General features: G+C 40.5%; 1 long non-coding RNA gene across 1 annotated transcript in view; it reads left to right on the forward strand.

Moving 5' to 3' along the window:
• Positions 1 to 15,382, forward strand: part of LOC135718241 (uncharacterized) — a 389,691-nt gene that overhangs the window by 209,744 nt on the left and 164,565 nt on the right. The gene's annotated exons all lie outside the window — the stretch shown is intronic.

Below are 15,382 nucleotides of genomic sequence, written 5' to 3' on the forward strand. Positions count from 1 at the left end.
AACGAGAAGATTTTGTCTCAAAGACCGGGATACTTAGAAAATTAAAGAAAGGAACTGTCCCTTCTCTTTTTGCCTGGAACCAATACACTCTACCAAACCCAAGATAAAATGTTTGGGATCGTCAACCAAGATGCCCCCCGCCTGAGACATCTCTGTCATACTCTGAGATGAATGAAATACAAATGGCCCACGATCATGACTACTCTGTTACTCTAGTGACATCAATGATGGCAGGGGAACTTGGCGTGAGCTACGAGGAGCTACAAATGAAAGTCGATGAACTACAACACCAACTGGAAACGATGCAGTTGCAGTGCCGCTTTGGTTTACAACGCATCGCTGGATCCAACGAGAATATTCTTTTTTATACAAGGTTTGTTTCTATAGATGTTGGATAGCCTTACTAATCTATTTGTCAGTAGGATATATATTGACTGCCATTTATACATCACTAAATGGATATGAATGTCTGTCAAATTTGATTATGACTGACCATATTTACATATCAACTATCAATTTATTCTTAGGTTTGCCTCATACAAGCATTTGATGGCATTTTGGGAACTGATTGAGTGAATAACCAGGGACAAGGTTGCCAGCTTTGAGGAACTCACCCAAACAAGAACAACGGTATGGAACTAAATAGTGGTAAAATGGTAGGTCACAATAAAATAATGTATAATGTGATTAATGCAAACCCAGCTAAAGGTTTTGAAATTTCCTGTTTTCTACATAAAATAATTCTACATAGTGTAAAGAACATTCTGTGAAAGTATATTTGATATGTTTAATATTGGATGAGTAAAACCATGTCAAAGATTGAAATCATCATGAAATTAATGGTTAATATCAAGTTTGTTGCATAGTCGTGACCTGTACGCACAAAGTTAATCTGTATCTAATACTCTTATTTTCACAGAAACTTGCACCCACAGAGGAGCTACTGCTGCATAGCTGCCAACTCTCACGCATTCACCGTGAGACCCACGCAATTGACCCCATTCTCACGCTCTCACGCCACACATCCATTTTCTCACGCAGGCTCGTGCCCACCATTGAGATTCCCATTGAGTTAAAAAAAAGACATTAAATAATTGAATAAAAATACCTAACCGTAAATACTGTAAAATGCCTATCTCTATCTGGCCTGCCTCAAACAGCATAAAGTGCTCGTTAAAGTCAAAATGATGCGAAGGCCAATCAAATCAAAGAAGGTGGAGTTATTGTCTACAGATGCCGAAGCGCCAGCTACAAACTACAGAGAGCGAGTGCGCGGCTGCGCGATGTTGAAAGAGCAACGCACGATGTAAGTGGCTAAACCAGTGCTCGCAGTACTGACACTTTAATATTTTAGAGTACATTCACTGTCTTTTGCATGCCACCACTTCTCATGTTGCTGGTACTTTGCTGCAAAGAGTCAAAGAGCATTTCACTTTATGTGGCGCTGCGCAGGAAGTTCGGCAGCGAGGACATCAGAGTACCGCGAGAGCAAGCCAAAATGTTACAAAAGGGTCCGCCTTTACCTTTGCTCTCGCGTAACTCTGATGTCATACGCCGATCAGTCAGCTCCGCACCAGTCGAACACACAAAGCGTCAAGGTCTGGATGAAAAGCAGAGACCTGCCCGGATTCCACGCACGCAGATACCCTCAGAAAACAGCAATTTTAATCAACCATCACTCGCGTGTGCATGTTTGCAAGCAGTACTAGCCTGCGTGATGTTTGCGGTGACAGGTTTTAATAAAAGAGAAAAAAGTCAATTGATATTTGACATCTATAAACAATATTATATACGAAATATAATTATATGGTCTTGACATACACATTATCTGTTGCTTAAGTTTAATATAAACTACTCATTTGGTTTATTTGACTGTGACAGTCAAAGTTAACGCAGACTTTTCCAACTATTTAACACAGAAATAGCTAAAATCCACACTATTATCAATTGGCAAATGGTTAGGACTTTATATAAAAAATTATTACCACAAACTCCCACCCCCCAAAAAAAATCTCACTCCAAGCTGAACTCAGAAGTTGGCAGCTCTGCTGCTGTTTCTGATGCACCTCTCTGTGGGCCTGCCTGCCTCTCAGGGATCTAGCTGAGTGGTTTTGTATTCATCGCACCACAGCTAGCAGAATAATACATTCTGCTTGGCTCCATCTGCTTGTGGATACCAAAGGAAGAGGTCAAAGCTTTGTTACCACCAGAGTTTTCTGCATTCCCCCAAAACGAAGTGATACTGGACTGCACTGAATTAAACTGTCAAACACCTTCCTCTCTACTTCTTCAAAGTGAGGTGTTTTCTCAATATAAAATGCACACTACACTGAAGGCCATGATAGGCATTGCACCACATGGTGCCATTACCTTTGTTTCAGGGCTTTACACCGGCTCCATTAGCGACCAGGAAATAATGAAATGCCTTACGTCAGACACAGCTATTATGGTTGACAAGGGCTTTTTAGTAGATGATCTGGTCCCTTGCAAGGTGTACCGACCTGCCTTCCGGTCAAGAAATTCTCAGATGTCCAGGGAGGATGTCCAGCATACACAATCCATTGCTAAATTGAGGGTACATGTTGCAAGGTGTATCCGGAGTGTGACCATTGTGAGTGTGCGGAAGCATCGACCAGTTATTTAGTGTAGCTTGCTTTCTGGTCAACTACCAGAATGGACCACTGGTGAAGTCATGGTCAGTTAAATACTAAATGAAAATAAATTTCATTTACAACCAGCTTTGCATTTAGAATATCAATAAAATATGAAGTGTTTTACTGATATTTAAACTGGCAAAGTTTTTAAAATTATTACAGGAATGTTCAGCCCTGCTTCTGGAGGACCACTGTCCTGCACATTTCATTTCCAAACCCAATTAAGCTCATCTGCATTAAATTGTAAAACTAAATGCTTTACTTGATTATTAAAGGTATGTTTAATGTTGGAGCTGAACCATGTGGGGCAGTAGTTCTCTAGAAGCAGTACTGAACACCCTGGAATTAAAATAAATACTACCTTTCAGTCACCCTGCGTAGTAGTCTGTTTATAAAACACTAGGGGTGAGAAAAAAATCGATTCACATTTGAATCGCGATTCAGACTTTGCCGATTCAGAATCGGTTCATAGAATTCGAAAAATCGATTCATATATTTTTTTTGTAATGCCGTGTTACTATTGTCCTGAAATTAGTTTATCTCAGTATTTCCATAGATGACGCTGCGTCAAATTTACACTTACGTCTGCACACTCTTGTCACAGTGTTTCCCATTGACTTTACTTATGGGCATGCTGCCTAGGTATATTTACAAGTGCCCAAGGATATCTGGCAAACAAAAAGTCTTTTTTATTTTCTTTTGGAGGCAAGCAGTATGAACCCATCCGTGAAAAGAGATTAAGTAAATCTTCTGCATCATTTTCATCCAGGCCGCCTTGAACAGCTTTTTCAACAACAGATTGCTCTGAGGCAGACAAATATTTTAAAAATGAGGACATCAAGAGCTCTTCAGTGACAGAGTCAACACCATCAGTACATGCCAATATAAATGCTGGAGACAACCTGATAGGCATCACACCATGATCAACATAGCCTTTCACCCACACTCTTCCAACCGCTTGCCACTCCCCCTCTGAATAGTCTGGTCGCAGTTTTGGAACTCGTTCTTCCTCACCCTCACACTGAGCAAGAAACTCTTCCCAAAAGGCAGTGTACAGTTCACGTGACACTCCATCAGCATCCATGGCATTTTCATTAGTGAATTCTATGCGCAGTTCTTGTTTTAATAGTTTGGGTTTTGAGAAGATTTCCAAAACATATTTCACTATATTGACCCTTCTCACCTTCACACTTTGGATTTCTTTCATGCTCTCAGAATTCTCTGATTCTTCAGTTGGCTGTTCTGCAAAAGATGATCCTTCTATCTGAGGTTGATCAATTAATGGTGGATTCTGCAGAATTAAAAAATACTGTATTATAACACAAGACGATAACAAAAAACACTGTGCCTTTTTAATGTTATTTAAAAGCAACTAAAACCCCATAAAATCCATTTCGATAGAACTGTTGATAATTGAACTGTACTGCATATTAACTTTTGTAAAATTTAAATACATTAAGCATAGTAACATGTAAATAAAACCCTCTGTCATGAGGGTCATGATTGTGACATTTTACAAGTTTCAGTTAAAGGAATAGTCTACTCATTTTCAATATTAAAATATGTTATTACCTTAACTAAGAAGAGTTGATACATCCCTCTATCATCTTAGTGCGTGCACGTAAACGCTGGAGCGCGCTGCAATACTTCGATAGCATTTAGCTTAGCCCCATTCATTCAATGGTACCACTCAGAGATAAAGTTAGAAGCAGTGGCGGCTGGTCACTAGGGGGCGCTGGGGCGCCGCCCCCTTAAAGCTGGCCAGAGAGGAAAGCTACTTTAACATGTTACCAAAATGTTAAATATATAGTGCAAATTAAATTTTTAATAAAATAAAATCATTTAGTTGTACTATTTAACTGTTATTCATGTTATAATTTATTTAAAACAATTAAAAATCTAAACTGAGTTTGTTGTGTGTGTGTCATGTTTGTGTGTCTGGGGCGCACCCCTAATGAGTGTCTATGTAGGTCAGGCAAAAGGGTAAAAACATGTGACCTGAGGCTGAGTTCTAAGTGGCTGGTTTCGGATCCGCCTTGGGGCGCAGGACTGTGCGCCCCAAACACTCCCACTTATGTTGTAAGCGAATCAATATTGCTTTTAATGTTTTTTACCTCCTGTGATTGGATCATTCTCAGAGTCTCAAAACCGCGTTGGAGATTGCTGTATTAACTGATAGCTACAGTACAGATCAGTGAAAGCAAGTGAAATATCTTGAGATGAAGGAAAATAGGCTTTTATCCTTACAAAATCACCCTATACAAGGTATTTAATTGATGAATAAATAAAGGATTAAGGACCTTGGACCAGATCGACCAACGGAGTCAAATAATGGTGCTCCACCACTTCTCATGGCAAACGGAGTTGGCTAGCTGGATATCATGTAAGTCTTGAGTTTTATTTTTTTCCCTGTTTGCTGTTTTAAAGTCTGAATGCGTGATATACGCACGAGATGAACTTTTTGTGGCGCGTTTGAGCTTGTGTTGCGTGGACATAATGAGAGCGAGAGCTCATATAATCCGGTATATTCCGTGGCTTGGTCAACTTTGTTGTTAGTTTTGTTGTTGTACAGTGTTATAGAGTTTAAAAAGCACCCACGAGAAAACCACTGTTTTTAAGGAAACTTCACAAACCGTATTGAGCTGATGGACTGTATGTACTCCCTGTTGTGAGGGAAAAATGTGCTTGTGCTATTGCTATAAAAGCAAAAAGAAACGTACGAGCCTGTGATTAGGCAACTTTAATGTCTCTTTTTGTGTATGTTCGGTCGCGTTAAACGAAAAGTCTTTGACGGAGAAAATAGAATCAGAATAAAGACAAATCTGAACGCCATTTTGGCAGATTGCCCATACAACTCAACTTAAGAATGTAATTCTTATGTATGTCCAGTTCGTGGCAGTGTGTTGCTCAAATGACGCCCTGGTTTCTAAACATTCTCGCGATATTTTGATGTCATACACTGATTGATCTGCGCATGGCTGCTGAAGTTAAACACTACAGGAGCGCTGCAACAAGACGCCTGTCTAAGGTAAAGATACAAAATCTAATGACAAGAGTCTGCATTAATCTGCCTTCATGCGTTTATTACACAAGATGGTTTCAGATGAGTTTAGTTCCATTCAGATTTTTACATGTTTATTGATATTTTAATCGCAGTACTATTTTGTTAATTGATATGTTCATATTTGCCTGTTCAGCATAAGCTTGCGTGTTTTATTGCCTCCGCTGTCACTGTGAGAAAAAAACATTAATTCATCTGCTTCATGTGAGGGTAAAGTGATGCACGGTCTCCGTTTATCTGTTCTCTAAACAAATGAATAAACACATTTGACTTGTATGCTGGTCTTGTAAGTTTATGATTAGAAATGGACATGTGAACGAAAATGAAAATAATTAAAACATGAAATTACGGATAATAACTGACTGTGAAGGACTCTTTACAACACTGTTTATCAAAAAACTGACGAAGATTGAAAAAGTCTATCGCAACCTCTGTGTGTGTGTGTGTGTGTGTGCGCGTGCGTGCGTGTGTGTTTGTGTGTGCGTGTGTGAATGATTACCTTGATATTAGTTCATTACAGATTCATAGTACATTTATTTTGTGCGTTTGATTTCAACTGTAACATTTTCAGCATTTTAGCTAAGTAGTAGCCTAATGATACTCATCACCTGATAAATGGCTTTTAAGAGTACTGCATTACTACAGTAAAAGTTTGATTTTGAGTGTGTTTGCGCCCCCCCAAATTTTTTTAGCACCAGCCGCCACTGGTTAGAAGTGACTCGGCGGTCAGGGTATATTCTGGCAAACCGTTTGCCAATCACGTTTCGCAGTCGGCAAAGCAGATCAGGGCCATTCTACCGAATTGGTGCAAATTGACACTTCAAAACTTCTTGAAAAAAGTGTGTTTTTTCCTGCAAGCTTTGTAGCCATAAACATAGTAGAACATCTAAGGAACACTAATCTACTGATTGGACACTTTAGTTTCTTAGCATGTTTTTATACAGTTTCGAAATGCTTTCTCTCTCCCAAAATGTGTCACTACCGAAACACAACAACATTTGATATAAAAAATAGGTTTTTACTAGCCTATTCAGATTTTCTGTACATTAACCTTCTAAATATATTTTTTCTTTTTTTTAAGACAGTTTCACGGTTATATTGATTGGAAATATAATTTTAACAAAACTATAAGAGTGGTTTATCAAATGAAATGCATTTTGAAAGCAATATTTCTCTGTAATTGCCATACATGCACTGATACAGATTTGAAATTCAAGGATTCATTAGTTTAAATTTTTATCTAACTAAATAAAATTATGTCATCTTTTCTGATAAGTTCAGACCTTAAAGGGATGCAAGATAGCCGATTTTTGCAAGTTTTATGTGTATCGTGTATATTTTATGTGTTTATGTGTATATTTTATGTGTTTATGTGTATATTGGCCAATATGTGGCTGCTGTGTTCACCGACATTATCACTGGCATTATTTACAGACAGAGTACTGGAAGCCACAAGCGATTGCAGGTCATGTGACTTAAAACAAACAACCTTTCCGTGACAACATTGAAAGCTCAGCCTAACAGCTGATCATAACTGGACAAAGCGGGTTTTTATTTCTATATAATTTTTTTATTTATATATATTTGTAGTAGTAAAGTGCTAGAAATCAATATCCTTTGCTGATAGTTTCTCATCATTGTGGAGAGTGCAGTTCATGGTTCCATAGAACCATCACCTGTTTTTACTATTTGTTAAATATAGTTTTTTAAGTTCAATAAATGTTACTTTTTTAAATTGAGACATTTATAATGTAAACTGAGTGAGCAAAAGCAGTATCGGCTCCAAGTATCGGCTCAAGAAAATCGGCAGCCTGTATCGGTATCCGCATTGGCACAACAAAAAAATCCATATGAGTCGATCCCTAAAAAGAACTATACACACAGAACTGTCTTTTAACCATCTTCCTGGGTTTGCCCTGTCTTTTCCTCCATTCTTTTCTGACATTTCTTTGCTCCCTGTCAGATAATTCTTTGATACGTTTCAGCATCCCTTCTTTCCTGCGTTTCTGATTTTGTTATCTTTCCTTTTTTTAAGTATTCTTGGTACCTTTCTGGGTCCTCCCTCAATCTTTGTATGTATTTTCTCAGTCTGTCCACTCTACTTTCATCTTTCCGTCTATGCATATTGGCAATTCCTCTCTCTCTCTGTAGCTATCTCTACAAATTAACCAAAGATATTCACATTTTACATTATTAGTGTGAGCCTCCCCTGATACACTTAACAATGACATGTCAATTTACTATGATACTGATAAGTGCTATCTGTTATATCAATTATATAAAGCAATCAGTCAAAGTCCCGCTAAATAAGCACAGAAAGTTTTCCTAGAGACCAGAGGTAGAATCATATAGCCTTCATTTATCTTAGTTTGTAGTCCTAGTCAAATCACATACAACATTACAGAAATATGACTAACAAATTATTTGTACTGAAAAAGAATATATGTGCACTTGAAAGTTTCTATTTATTTATTAAAATAAAGAAATAAGTGTCATTTTGTCACTACCGAAACAATCACGTCACAACCGAAAAGTCAACACATGTTTCGTTAGTGACTGTTTCGGTAGTGACAATTTAAGCTAACTTTAATCCTATTGCTAAGATGCTAATTAGTACGTAGTTAGCCAGCACAGTTCTCGACATTGAAACATGAGTAAAACCTGAATGACCAGTAGAAAAAAATTTTAAAAAATTAATTAATCATTGAAAATGTGTGATCGGTAGTGACATTCATAAATGTCACACACTGATTTCCAAACTTTTGATCACATTTACTTCAAAACCATGGGACTGATCTAATCGCCATGCCACCACGAGGGAGCGAGGCACAGACAAAGTTTATGGTTCAAAATTGAGGGGAGTGGCTTAAAGCAGTATTATATTATTGACCAAACTATGCAATGTTTCGGTAGTGACGTGAAAATGCGGGACAGTGTTTTTTTACATGATTATTCATGATTTTTACTGAAAATATGCAATAAATATATTTTTGGTTTTAATTTACAAAAGTATTCAAAATGATACTTCTTTAAAAAATTATAAAAAATAATAAAAAAATTATTTCATATTTTTTTTTCTATGGTGAAATTCAGACCTTGGGATTTGGGACAACCACCTCTCAATTGAAAGCACCATATAAATGATGATATTTTATATATGAAGCCTGCAGCTACCTCAAATATTACTTTGGGTTTTGATTGCTATTTGCTTATATTTTTTTATTATCAAAAATTTTCCTACGTTAATGCTTTTTAAATTAGTTTTTTGGTTCCGGGACAGCAATTTGCACGAATTCGGTAGAATGGCCCATCATAGCACACGCCGTTTACCAACACACAATGGATAACTCGCAAAGCAAAACGTTCCTGCCTGTTTTCCCAGCACATCACCATCAATACACATAGAAAACAAGAGTCTCGAGACGTAAGAGGCGGGGCAATCGTTTAAAATTTTCAAATTAAAAGTTCATGCAAACAGAAGTGTGTCAAATATTTATAGGTTTCAAAATATAGTAGTTAAGTACAGCGCAGTTGCTTTAACATCTTTTATTGTTCTAATGCGTCTTCTTTTGCTTAACCGAATATTAAATATATCAATTAATATTAAACTTGCAGTTAAAAATGTGCTGCATTCTCTTCTATGTTTAATATTCCTATCAAAGAGAGCATGAATTTTAATGTCCGTTTGACATGTAGTGACAGTACGCCTCATAGAGGTTTTTTACGTAGTTTGATAAAGCGGTCCACTAAAATAATATACGTTTGTTTATTATCCAGCCCTTGGACTGGATTATTTATTAAATAATGTATTCACAGACACATTTATAATAGTTCTGTTTGCATATGCTTGCACATGTATTTTGCCCAATTTTCCTTTTTACAGAAGTTTTCAAATGTCCTTTTATACCCTGCTGAAAAAACAGCATAGACCAGCATAATTCCCATGCTGATCCATGCTGGTTTGATGCTGGTTCAGCTGGTGGTCACCAGCATACCGCCACTAAAACACAACATATGCTGGTCTTGCTGGTATGACCAGCATGGGATGCTGGTTTGGTGCTGGTTTAGCTGGTGTTACCACTGTAGACTATACACAATGTATAGGCCTACCTGCAATTTGTAAGACTGCATATTTCTGCATTTATTTACTAAAAAACTAAATATAGCCTAATTACTTAAAATGCACACCTAATGGTGCAAGATGTCCTTTGCAAAGTTTGTTATGAAATTTCACCAGATTTTTTGTTCTTTAATTTTACATCTCTAATGTACAGTAAGAAATTAGGTGGTTCTCAAACTGTATCAGCATCAGAACCCCTGCAGTGTGCATCCCAGTTTGTGCCCCTTTCCACAGAAAATTAATGACACAAAACAATTTCAAACTTACAAACAATACATATAAAATAATTCAAAGGAATGCTAGAACAACTAGGTTAAAATCCACATAATGGATTTTACAATGTTATTACAAAATTGAGGTTATGGTGGGATTGTTAAGCCACCATCTTATATCTTTGGATTCTTTATACAATTGGAATGGTATATACTAATTTCCCAAATATAATATTTAGTTTTTTAACTCTTTTCCAGACATTAACAAGTTGTCTCTTCAATAAGGGAAAACGCTTCGCTGCCAATGACATTTTTTTATGTCAATCCATATTCCGATATTATACAGGTGTCGCTCTTACCCAACTTATAAAAAACTTGTGAAAATCATAAAACATTGTGGCACTGACAGACAACTTAAAAAAAAAATGCAGGCAGAGAAAGAGTTAATTGATTCACGATTAAAGACTGAGAAGCATAGGATAACCTGGAGGTACCCCTGCTTTTCAAGGATAGATCTCATAATAACTAATATTGTTTTCTGTTTTTTCCCCCTCCAAAACTAGGTTTAATTTCCTCCTTTCATGACTGCTGGGTGATCGATGGCTCTGTGATATCTGTGTGAATGTGTTGTTTACCTGTGGTGCCGGTTCCTCGTGTGTTCACTACTCCGCCCCCTTGTTTCGGTAATTGTTCACCGGTGGTGTCTCGTTTACCTTTTCCTTTATATTGCACGTAGTCCTGTCTTTCGTTGCGCGCTCATTGTTTTATCACAGTCCTGCTGCCCTGCCTTGTCTTGTCAGTCGCTTCCTGTCTCTTTCTCTTGTTACCCCAGGTTTGGTTTTCGGCGTCCGGGGACTCGTCTTCGCCCGGACCGCTCGCTTGTGGATTACTGGATCTTTTTGACTTTGTTTGTCTCTCGGAACTGCTGGTTCGCTTCGTTTCTAGGCGAAACCAGTTGTTTCCGGGTGGCTTCATCTACATCAGGATTTCACAGTGGATCAACCAGTGACTTTGCTCTCCAGATCTCTCATTCTATTTTCTAAATAAATATTGTTAACTTGCACTTGACTCCGAAGTTTTTCCTGACAGATGAGCGCGCCACTAATGGAGTCAGCAAGTTTAGAGAGTCTGGAGGTGTAGACCGCCCTTCACCAGCAGGGGGGCGGCCATCGATCAACATTCCTCATTATTGTCTGCTGCTGCCAGAGATTTCAGTATATTGTCTGAGCAACTTAAGGAGCTCAGTAATCGCTTGGACCAAGTGACTCCTCACTATGAAGCTCCAGCCTCATCCAGAGGAGCCGTTTCGATTGAACGGGAGCCACACACGACAACACCTCCCACCTACAATGGCGACCCCAACTCCTGCAGATCCTTTTTGCAACAGTGCTCTCTCGTCTTTGCGCTCCAACCCCGTCGATTTTCTTCATCCACTTCCAAGGTGGCCTATGTTCTGACGTTACTCACGGGAAGAGCGAGAGACTGGGGTATGGCCGCCTGGGGGGCTAAAGCTCCATTTACATTTTCATTCGAGGCTCTTGAGGAGGAGATGTTAAAATTGTTTGATCGGTCACTCAAGGGAGACATGGCAGCGGCTGAGTTGGTGAGATTACGGCAACGTAATGACTCTGTTACTGACTTTGCTATCAGATTTAAAACTCTCGCTATTTGCTGCAACTGGAACGACGCGGCATTAAGAGCGCAATTCCTCGAGGGTCTCACACCGGGCATTCAAGACGAGATTGCACTGAGGGAGCCACCCACGTCACTGGAAGCTGCCATCGATCTGGCTCTGAGGGTTGAGTCTCGCCATCGGCAGAGAGATCTGCATCGCTCATTTCGCCATCTGATGTCGGAACCAGGGGAGACCGCTTCAGAGACGCCCTCCGAGGAGCCTATGCAGCTGGGCAAGTTTTGTATCTCTGCTGGTGAGAGAAGTCTTCGTCTGTCAAATGGTCTCTGCTTATATTGTGGCAAGCCGGGGCACCTGGCGGCCACATGTCCGGTAAAAAGCTCACGCCCACCGATGAACTTGGGAGTCTCGGTGGGCGCATCGTCATTTAAATCTCCCGTAAGCAGCACTACTCTTCCGGTCATTATTAACTCTTTCCATTCACAGGCGTTGCTGGATTCCGGTGCGGAGGCGTGTCTTTTGGATGCTGGGTTGGCCAAGTCCTGGGGTATCCCATTCATCCCTCTCTCCTCTCCTTTGTCTGCCTGGATATTGAAGGGCCAGCATATGGCTGTGATCACGCACCGCACACCCCCTGTGAGTTTGTTTGTTTCTGGCAATCATCGTGAGGAGATTGAATTTTACATTTTAGAGCAGGGATTCCCAAAGTGTGGTACGCGCACCCCCAGGGGTACGCGAGCTGCCACCAGGGGGTGCGCGAGAGGAAACATGAAATGGCGGTCTGTTTCTTTATGTGGGATTTTTCCATACAATAAATAAATAAAAAAATGAACAGTAAACATTTCCTTTGTAATCGCTTTTATTTTAAATAAAAAACCTATAATTTATTAGTTTTTGATAGAAACGTAGAAGACAGCTGCTGTCTTTTTCTACGCACTGCTCTTCTGTTATGCACTGCAGCCGCTATATGCGTGCCAACTCGTTTCATTCATTCCATATATATTATAAATATGCTTAACTGACTGAAATCAGGGAAACTGTCATGTGGGACGTCTTATGATAAAGTTGTTAGTCACGAAGGAGGAGAGGGACCAAGAGAGAGAGACTTTTTTATGGCAAAAATAGAAATAATGAAATGTGACGAGACATGGGCACAGGATACGCTAGCAATGTGTGTTCATGCATGGTAAAGAGACCGCCAATGAATTATATAATAAAATACATAAATACTTACTGTAGATAACTTATTAAAAGCTTTCATTTAATTTTGTTTGAAACTTGAGCTGTTATAATGAATCTGCAAACTATTATACACCTTTTGTGCGAACAGTAAAGGCTTTCGTTAATGTGTTTGATGGGTCTGCACGTGACGCACTGGTAAACATGAGGAAACCCCTCATATGTCATCTATTAGCTGACGGCAGTAAGTGTACGTTTTTTACCATAGTAAACTCGAATGGCGTCTAAATATCACAGTGGTTAAACGCATACACGGGGGCGCGCATCATCTACGCTGAGCGTAGTTTCAGATGGTGCAATAGGCGTAAATATTTTTCACAATGTTGGACGTAGCTAAGGCCGACGTAGGACTATTACACCCAACTTCTTAACGTCCGGCTAGTGCAACCGGCCCTTGGTTATTTGCCCATGATTAAACATGAGTATTTATGGTGAGAAAACAAAGCTTTTTTGGATTTTTTTTTAAATGGGGATTGGAGGTGCGCCAACCCGGTTGGGGCATAGAAGGGGGTGCGCAGGAAAAAAGTTTGGGAACCCCTGTTTTAGAGGATTCACAATCACCAGTCATTTTAGGTCATGACTGGTTATCCAAACATAATCCTCACGTTGATTGGCAGAACAATGTTGTGTTATCTTGGAAGTCTTTGTGTTATGTTTCTTGTCTTGGTCCTGCTCCTTCTCTTGTCTCTTGTTCTGTCTCGCAGGTTCCGGCTGTCGATCTCTCAGGGGTCCCGGCGGAGTACTCGGATCTGTATCAGGTTTTCAGTAAGTCCCGGGCCACTTCTCTGCCTCCTCATCGGTCGTATGATTGCGAGATCAAACTACTTCCCAACACTTCTCCGCCTAAGGGTCGCATATTTTCCCTAGCTAAACCAGAAAGAGAGGCTATGAATAAATACATTAATGACGCTCTTAAAGCCGGTCTCATTCGCCGCTCCTCGTCTCCAGCTGGTGCTGGATTTTTCTTTGTAAAGAAGAAAGACGGGTCCCTTCGTCCGTGCATTGATTATCGAGGGCTGAATGACATTACTGTTAAGAATAAGTACCCCTTGCCATTAATGTCATCAGCATTCGAGTTGTTACAGGGAGCGCGCGTATTTACCAAGCTAGATCTGCGCAACGCTTATCACTTGGTACGAATTAAAGAGGGCGATGAGTGGAGGACAGCCTTTAATACACCCTCAGGACACTGGGAATATTCCGTTCTGCCGTTCGGTCTTTGTAACGCTCCGGCTGTCTTTCAGACCATGGTCAATGAAGTGCTGGGTGACATGATTAACAGATTTGTCTTTGTGTATCTCGATGACATTCTCATCTTTTCTCCCTCCATGCAGATACACACTCAGCACGTTCGCATGGTTTTACAACGGCTTTTAGAGAATCAACTATTCGTTAAGGCGGAGAAGTGCGAGTTCCACAGGAAGTCGGTTTCGTTTCTGGGTTTTGTTATTGCCGAGGGAGAGATTCGTCCCGATCCCGCTAAGGTTAAGACGGTTGCCGATTGGCCAGTATCCGACACTCGGAAGGAGCTTCAGCGATTTCTGGGGTTCGCCAATTTTTATCGGCGTTTCATCAGAAATTTTGGTCAGATCGCTAAGCCTCTTACTGCTCTCACTTCACCTAACGTATGTTTCCGTTGGAATAGAGAGGCTCAGGAGGCCTTTGATGTGTTAAAGTCCCGGTTCATCTCTGCGCCTGTCCTCTCTATTCCCGATCCGGCTAAACAATTTATAGTGGAAGTGGATGCATCTGATGTCGGGGTAGGCGCCGTTTTATCACAGCGATCGTCTACTGATGGGAAAGTACACCCGTGTGCTTTTTTCTCTCACCGGTTAAACCCAGCAGAACGTAATTACGACATAGGGAATCGGGAGCTGTTGGCGGTTAGACTCGCTTTGGGTGAATGGCGTCACTGGTTGGAGGGAACCTCGGAGCCCTTTCTGGTCTGGACGGATCATAAAAATCTTGAATATATTCGTTCGGCCAGAAGATTAACATCTAGGCAGGCTCGTTGGGCACTCTTCTTTGATCGTTTCAACTTCACCCTCTCGTACCGGCCTGGCTCGAAAAATACCAAACCTGATGCTCTCTCCCGTCTCTTCGAGAAGTCCGATTCGGAGAGGGCGGAGACCATTCTCCCGGAGGGGAGGGTGGTCGGCGCCCTCGTATGGGGAATCGAACAGCGGGTGAGAGAGGCCGGCCGGGAGGGGGAAGTTCCGGAGGGGTGTCCAGCGGGTCGCCTATGGGTTCCTGAGCGGTTACGTTCCAATGTCATCCGGTGGGGTCACGAGTCCAAGTTTGTCGGCCATCCAGGTATTCGGAGAACGTTGGCTGCCGTCCGTCAGCGTTTTTGGTGGCCTTCTATGTCCACTGACGTCAGACAGTTTGTACTAGCCTGTTCGGTTTGTGCTCGTAATAAAGCATCTAATTTACCACCCGCTGGTCTGCTTAAATCTTTGCCCG

Source organism: Paramisgurnus dabryanus, chromosome 10 (genome assembly GCF_030506205.2).
Source record: "Paramisgurnus dabryanus chromosome 10, PD_genome_1.1, whole genome shotgun sequence".
Lineage (NCBI taxonomy): Eukaryota > Metazoa > Chordata > Actinopteri > Cypriniformes > Cobitidae > Paramisgurnus > Paramisgurnus dabryanus.